Source organism: Diceros bicornis, unplaced genomic scaffold (genome assembly GCF_020826845.1).
Source record: "Diceros bicornis minor isolate mBicDic1 unplaced genomic scaffold, mDicBic1.mat.cur scaffold_526_ctg1, whole genome shotgun sequence".
In the NCBI taxonomy this organism is placed as follows: Eukaryota; Metazoa; Chordata; class Mammalia; order Perissodactyla; family Rhinocerotidae; genus Diceros; species Diceros bicornis.
Genome location: NW_026691394.1, coordinates 2270 through 10706, shown reverse-complemented (window position 1 = coordinate 10706; position 8437 = coordinate 2270). Strand labels below are relative to the sequence as shown.

Sequence of the window (8437 nt, the reverse complement as noted above, 5' to 3'; positions counted from 1 at the left end):
ATAAAGCCCCATGTTCAGGGCTTGACGTTACTTGAGTCAGAGCTTGCCCAGGGAGGAAAGTCTGTCCCCAGGGCACTTGCTAAAAACAATCAGAGCTAATTGTTTTCTATTGTAGTTGCCTGAGGGAGTGATACCAGCTGAGGCAGGCAAGAGGTGAGCCAAAAACTTAGAAGAAAACTTGGGGGAATGTGATGTCCACAGGGGCCTTTGAAAAGCTGCAGTGTATTTGCGGGCATCTAGAAGGACACAAGGGCTCAGGGCTATGGCACGCCCAGGCAAGACTTGAGAACATCTTAATCTCTAACCTCTAGTTGAAGGGTTGGGTTAATATCTGAAAACTTGACTATGTATTACACAATATTAATAGAATAAGGGCCAATACCAGGCAATCTCGACCACATACACAGAAAAGAATTTCGCAAAATACAACGCCCTTCGTGTCTAAAAAAGAAAACACTCAACAATTTAGGAATAGAAAAAGCTTTCTCAACCTATAAACAGCATCGATGAAAAACCCACGGCTAACACCATAGTCAATGGTGAAAGACTGAAAATTCCCCCCTAAGACCAGGGACAAGACAATGATGTCTTCCCATATCTCGTATGTTAATCACAGGTACTAAAGGTTCTAATGAGGGCAATCAGGCAAGAAAAAGGAATAAAAGAAATCCAGATTGGAAGGGAAGAGGTAAAACTATTTGTTTTGCAGATGAGAAGATATTGTATATAGAAAAACCTAAAAAATACACTCCTCTCCACACACAATATGTGAATCGTATCCTAATAGGTGTATAAAAAATTTAAATTGCCCCATGTGGTTAGCGGCTACAGTATTGGAGAGCACAGTTAGACTGCTGATATTTGTTGAAAGTCTCCAGAAGAGGAGGAGGAGCAGGATGCTGGAGGTTGGTGGCACCAAATGTTAATGCTTTTCTCATCCCCCAAAAGCCTATGGAAGGAGATGTTAGGATTAGCTGACAGGGATGTGGGGCAGAATGGGCACGATGTAAGTGACTTCCAGATCAATTATGTGTCACGGGAGCTCAGAGTCATCAGCCACCAGCTCAGCCAATGCTTCCAATCTCCTCAACCTACATTAAGTTGGTGACCAGGCAGGAGTGGAATGGAATATGTCTCAAAGTTGGGTGCCGCTGTAGAGCTTGGTGACCTAGAACAAACACGAGGGAGAGTGGGTGAGATGAAGGTCTCCTGGGGATGCACGGCGCCACTGGAGCCAGTGAAAGATCACAGACCTTGGGACAAGGGAGACCTGAGTTCTGATCCTGGCTCTGCCCCTAACTCACTGTGTGACCTTAGGCAGAATACTCCCCTTTCTGAGCTTCAGTTTACCCAGGTGAGAAATGGGAAAGGCAGCTAGGACATCACCCCTGGACACTGAGAGAACCCAGACATGCAGGGAAAGTGAAGGGTTGAAACAATCACATAACAGATATAAGTCAGACGGAGGAATGACGGTGCCCTCAGGGCAAGGAGAGACGGGAGTGGGAGACCCCACCTGGTCCTGGGTGTCTCTCAGCAGGGCGGAGTACTCCGAGGATGTGGGCTCCGAGATGCTGAGGTTCCAGCTGATGATGCGGAAAAGTAGCTGGTGCTCTCTCTTAATGGATAAACTCTGGGCTGCGGAGCCAGGAGCCACCGAGAGGAAGAGCAGACAGGTGGCGACACTCAGCTCCCAGCACAGAGGCATGGCGGACCACGGGATCAGGGTGGCGGGTGCAGACAGCGTCCACACAGGTGGCTGCCCCATCCTTCTCAGGCCTGGGGAGAGAGGGATGTGGGGAGTCTAGAGAGAGGTCCTGAAACCTCCGGGGGTGGGGGCCAGAACAGGAACGAGGAAATGGGAGGACAGTGGAGAGACAGAGAGGGGTGGTCACAAAAGTGGTCATTAGGGGCAAATGCTGAGGGGATGGTCTCACCTGAGGGAGACCAGTCTGCAACTTGAGTAGAAGGGGCCCAGGCTGCTCTTCTTGAACAATGATCCAGCTGGGGAGGAAGGAGGAGGAAGAGGAGCAGGCGGGACAGGGGTTGGAGGAAGGGCTGGGTGGGATTTAACCCACCAGGAGCTGCTGGAACCAGGGTTTCACCAGGCTCTGCAGGACCTTCTCAGTGAAGTTGAACATGGCATAGCCATTGCTCATGTCTGATGAATACCGGAGGGTGGAGATGGTGACGTTGACTGTGAGGGTCTTCAGGTTGTGCCCCAAAGCTGCAAGACGAGAGGGAGAGCGATGGCCATCTCTGAAAGCTGGCCTGAGACCAGACCAGAGTCCTGCACTCATTATAATCTGTCGTCTTCTGTCCCAGTGGCACCACCACCCACCCGTGTGGTCACCCAAGTCAGAACCAGCACATCTACTCAGCTCCTCCTCCCTCCCAGTAACACCCATTCACCTTGCACACTGGTCCTCACATACACTCCCTCTCTCCATCCCTGTCCTAGCTCAGGTCTTAACTTCCTTCACCCGGACCAACACCCCAGCAGGCTCACTGGATGCTCTGTCTACAGGATGTTCTACATGGACTACTAGAAGAATCTTTCTGAAATGAATACCTCACTAGGGCCACCACTGCTCTAGTACCTCCCATGGCTCCCTATGGCCTTCAGTGTTTAGTTCAACCTTCTTGACCTGGCACTCAAGTCTCTACTCAATCTGGCTCCTGCTGACTTTTCAGTCTCATTTTATCCATCTATTGCGGGTTAAACATTATGCTTCATGCAACCCAAATTCGTTTCAATTCTCCCCATACGGCATCTTGTTTCTGGCCGGAGCCTTTGCTCATGGAATCCTCTCTGCCAGGAAAACCCTTCATCCTCTATTTACCAGGGTCCCTCCTACACATTCTTAAAGACTTCATTCTGTTGAAACTTTCTCTAGCAAGCTCTTTCCCTCCAAATTATGCCAGGTGCCTCTCCCCAAAATATCCCACATTGTATTATAATGATGTGTTAATTTCACAAGACTAGGGGCTCTCTGAGAGCTGGCCTTAGACTGAATCGTTGGTATAATCTTTGTGATCATCATGATTGTCCTAAATCCAGAATTTTATACCCTGGCTTCCCACCTCCTGGATCAAACCTGGCTCATGGGGAGTGGGGCCAGAGAGCTTCTCTTGGGAAGGAAAAGGGGCCCCCAGATACCTGTGGTGGCTTCTGGTGGCTCAGGTGATGATCAAGTATGCAGGGACGTGGTGGCTGGCTCGGGAGCTGTGGATAAGGCTGTCATCAGGGAGGGACAGAGTGGGAGGAGACCCGAGGCTCACACGGGCTCCAGCACTGGCTGTCTCAGGACCACCATTCACAGGTGAAGCATAAATGAGAGTGAGGGGACCGGTGACTGTGTGAGTAGAAGGAATGAGCAAGCCTGTGGAGGAGAGGAGCCCAAGAGAGAGAGATAGGTGAACAAGAGTGACTGAACTCAGAGGAGAGATAGATAGGCAGAAAAATGGGCAGATGGATGGGATACCTGGAAAAGGAGGACCAAGGGCAGGGCTTTAGGAGAATTAAAGTGAAAACCATGTGGGGTCAGAATGTGGTGGAGAACATGTCTGTGTCTAAGGCTTTCTCACACTGGCTGGGACTCTCCACCAGAACCCGGGAGGGAGAGAAGGGATGAATTAGGGTCCTTCCAGGTCCTTCCTTCACCAAGGACAGCAGATGAAAGAGAACAAGTGCTCCCAAACTACAAATGCAGACGGGACACAGGAGACCAGGGCCAGGAATACTCACTGGTGGTAGTTGGGGCCACGGCTCCATAGGTGTAACCTGTGGAGAGAAGGTGAGAGGAGCTGAGCAAGTGTTGGGGTGAACATAAAGAATTAAGGGAGAGAAAGGATGTAGGGACCTTTGTGGAAAAGCAGAGGGGAAAGCAGAGGGGACGAGTGGAGGGGTGTTCAGGGGGAAGGCAATAAGATGGAAGGTGGCTGGACCCAGTGATCACACAGTGATGAGAAGACTGAACCCAGACCAGGAGGATAGAGAGATGGATCATAGCTCACTTTAGAGCAATGGAGGGAACACAGAACAGACAGCGTGGCTGTAGCACAGCCCCTCACCACTGAAGTAGAGGCTGTCCCAGTCCAGGGTGAAGGAGCCCAGGTAGGTGACGCGCTGAGTCTCATGGCTCAGCTCCCAGTAGAGTCACTCTCTGTCCAGCCTGGGACCTGCGGGGGTCAGAATGGAAGGTGCAGATGATGTCCACGCCAGTGGCTACCCCACCCTTCTCAAGCCTGGGGGAGGAAGATCATGGGGATGTGGAATACTGAGCAGGGGTCATTCTGGGTGTGTAAAGCGAGAGAGGGGAAGGGAGGAAGGTGATGGAGATGCTGAAGGGGCTGCTCTGATGCCTGCAGGGGCTCTCCTAGGTGTCTACCTTGTGAGACAACCCCCTGACAAGTAAGACCTGACTTCTTTTAGGATGTGGATGGGGGGGCCTGTGAGTGGCAAAGAGGGGTGAACACACAGACCTGGGTGAGGGGGCACCTGCAGGTCTGCACAGACAGCAGCGAGAACAGTCAGTGGCCTGTGCCATCTGACACATGCAGGCAAGAAAGCACCGTTATGTTCTCTTGGTTCTACACTCCATGGTCTTTTCTTTCTACTTCTTTCCTACTCCACAGCCATCACTCAGGCCTAGGGAACAATCATCTTATTCCTAATCTTATTCCCAATCTTATTCCCAGCACCTCCTATCTTGCCTATTAAGTCTTTATTCTTAACCATGAAGTCCATTTTAACCCACATGCTTAGACCAAACGCTAATCACATCATCCTTCTACTCGCATCTCTCCAGAGTGTTCCCATTGTTCTAAGAACAGAGTCCCAAGTCACCCCTGATCTGATCCTGCCTGTCCCCCCTCGCCAGTGTGGCTCACACCCCTCCCCGTGTGTTGACTCGGCTCAGCCATCCTTCTTCTCAGTTCATGGACACACCAGGCTCTCTGCTTCAGGGGTGTCCTCATGCGTGTCCCTCTGCCTGAAACGCTTTCTTGAACACACTCCCACACCCTCACTCCAGTCTAACCCTCCTGCCAGCTAAATCCAGTCCCAACTCTAGCTCTCAAGCTAAATATCAGTCCTTCTCAAGAGGGCTTCTCTGCCCCCTCATGTTGATTCCCCTTGTGCCAAACTCCCACATCACTCTCATCATTAACTTTTCAAAATCCAAATTCCCAAATACAATGTAAATTCCATGGAGGTGGGACAAGGTCTCTCTGGTTCTCCAGGTCCCCATGCATGTGTCCCAGGGCCTGGCTCATGAGATGAGGAACCATCCCGGTTTGTCTAGGACTGCCCTGGTTTGAACACTAAACGTCCTGTGTCCTGGAAAACCCCACTGTCCTGAATAAACGAGGATGGTTGTTCACCATTAATTATACACTCAGAGACTATCTATTGCATGACCAGCACACATTCCCCTCAAGAACATCACAGGAAAGCTAGAATGAAAAAGGCACACACACATACACACACAATTAGTAGAGGCCAACAACTAAATACAAAAGTACTTAACAAGATTCTCTGCAACGTGAATCACCAGACCGTTATTTCAGAAAAGTTTCAAGAAACAAAGTTAATTCCCTTTAGAAGGCAAGGTGGAGAGGATAGTCTTTTTGGAGACTAGCGCCCTTCCCTTCAATCTACAGTGTTGCTTAGTACTCCTCCAAATGATTTGAAATGTCATAAAGAAAAAAAATGCTCAAAATAAATCTGGCTACTGGCAAATTCAATTTTAAATTTGTTATTAATACAAAGAAGTTCAAATCATCTTTTTCCCTGAATGCTCCTTTATTTCAAATTTATGTGGAGGATTTATAGGACTTTAGAAATCAAATTGAATGGGTCTAAGGAATGTTGCTGAGTATCCCTGCTAATATTTCATGGGATGTCCTCTAATACTACATACACACGCAAAACATTTCTGTGTTTATATTATATATAAATCCTGACTTTTGAATATTATGCAATGCAAGTAAATCTATATTTTCTACTATAATACACATTTGCAGTTATTTAGGTTTGTTTCATGTGTTTTTATTTGCGTATAACTGTACTTACTGAAATATTTACCACATAGAACCACACACAGCTTACCATCTTTCCATCCATCAACTATAAATAATTTTTCTCAAGATACCTTCACTCTCAGTGACTCCAGGTGGTGACAACCGGAGCCCAGGAAAGCTCACTGGCAGGTCTTCTGCACAGCAGATGCTGCCGGAACCTGTTGGTACCAGGTCCACAGGGTACTCACCTGGTCACACAGAAATCCATGGATCAGCGAGGACAGGTGGACCCTGAGCCTGGTTTCACATCAAACTTGAGCTCCACGGATGCTTTTCGTGTCTGAGGGGGGATAAAAAGCACAAACAAGCTTTTGAGGCCTTTTATAGGGTGTTGGATGGAAAGGCCAACCCCATTCACTGTTCTATTTTTGTATTTACTGATTTAACTGTAACTGTTGGTTGTGGCTGGATTTTCCCGATTCCTATCCAGCCACCTGTTGCTCTCCGAGATGGGAGAAAGCAGCTTCGTGCTGTGTGCACTTGAGTCGCTCAACTCACTTGGCTGGACAGAGACTTTTTGGTGACTCTGGACCCTTTAAACAAGCTTGTCATTTAGGGACCCTGTAAGTGACTCGCTGACTTCTCAACAAGTTCCACACTTCATTCAGGGCTCGGGAGATTTTCAGGTCCTGGAGCAGGTTTCCCAACCTCGGCACAACTGACATTTGGGGCCGGATAATTCTCTGTGGGGCTGTGCTGGGCCCTGGAGGATGCTGAGCAGCATCCTTGCCTCCCCCCCAGATGCCAGGAGCGCCCCATTTGTAACGACCCAAACATCGCCTCCAGAAGCGGCTAAAGCCCTCTGGGGACAAAATCACACGGAGGACGGTGACGGGGACTCAGAGGAGGGGACGGCGGCGCCCCGAGCCAGGAGGAACAGCAGCCTCGGGGGCCCTGAGCGAACAGCCCGGGGGAAACGGGGCTGCGAGGGGACGGAGAGACTCCGACCCCTGCCGGGGCTGCCCACGGCCCAGGCCCCTCCCTGGACCGCGACTGGAGCCGGGACCGCCCGCCGCTCACCGAGCTCCGCCTCTGAGGGCGAACGTCCAGGGGAATTCGGTCCGCAATGAGAAGACGGAACACACCGCTAAGAACGCCCGCTCCATCCACGGCGCCGCCCGCGCTTCCGGTTCCGGTCTCGGGCGGGCGTTCGGTGAGGACGAACGTTTGGGGGCTGCGGATTGAGGCGGCGGGCGGGGCGAGGCCGTGCACCCCAGCCTCGGGGGAGATGTCTAGTTTCTAGAGTGAGTGAGAAGCTGGAAAGCAGGCTGGGTCAGCATCAGGGACAGGGACAAAATCTATGGGCGGGGCAGTGTGCGGGAACAAGTTCTAGGGGCGGGCTGTGGGCGGAGCCAAGGCTGTGAGTGACAGCAGGCCGGGGAGGCAGTTCTATGGGCGGGAACAAGGGTGCAGGCAGGGCAATGAGCAGGGACCAGGCTGTAGGCGGAGGCAGGCCCGAAAGTTGTGGGCTGAGACCAGTTCCAGGGGCGGGAAGAGGTGGGGTGTGGGTGGAATAATTCAGGCAGACTTTACAGGGGGAGGAAATCAGCTCCAAGGGCGTGGCTGGAGGGGAGGCTTTCCGTGGACCCCTAGAATGCACAGGTAGCTGGATGTTGAACAGCTGTTCTTCATTCCTTTCCCCACCTTTACATAGCCTCATAGAACGATGTGCCCATATTTAGAATTCTAAATTTTTTGTGCGTTTCCTGTTCTTAATTTCGTTAAAAAATTGGATCATATATTCACATTTCTCTACAACTTGCTGTTCCAAGCCAGTAGATAAGGATATAACGCTATTTTAATTTTAAAAATCTGGGGGGAGGGAGGCCTACGTCGTAGGTGCACGTATAAGAAAACTTCAAATATTCTCACTCTACCACTGTCTCCCCGTACTTTTGCACAGAGATAAACATCCTTTCCTCCTCTATCCTTCCAGACATACTGTGTATATGTGGGACTGTGTATATGTTCAAGCCCAAGAGGGGTGTCCCCAAGCAAAACCTGAAGCCCATGAATTGTCTCATGCATCAGAAGTTAATGAGAAGAGATTTAATTTTCTGGTGGAAGGAGAGGAACCAGTGATGAATCCATAGGAAGACAACAAAGAAACAAGAGAATTTTACCATTTAAAAAGTCAAAGGAAAAAGTGAGAAAGAAAATGTATTCATACTAGCTGACGTAGCACATTTCTGGATAAGATTCGTATGCTATAAAATGGTAAACACTGATGTCATAAAACAGTAGACATTGAATTTTGATTTATCTTAATTCATTAAATAGTTATATTGGGCAAGGGGAATTATGTTTTTAACATATGTAAGAACTCTTCGTGCTGATTTTTTCAGAGAATAAA

General features: G+C 49.6%; 1 long non-coding RNA gene across 1 annotated transcript; it reads right to left on the bottom strand.

The window, feature by feature from the left end:
* Positions 1 to 3673: 3673 nt before the first annotated feature.
* Positions 3674 to 7283, bottom strand: LOC131403010 (uncharacterized). The gene is made up of 4 exons (XR_009219137.1): positions 7105 to 7283; positions 6273 to 6364; positions 4075 to 4182; positions 3674 to 3784 (listed from the first exon to the last, which is right to left on the bottom strand). It is a non-coding gene; the product is annotated as an uncharacterized LOC131403010 (long non-coding RNA).
* Positions 7284 to 8437: the final 1154 nt, after the last annotated feature.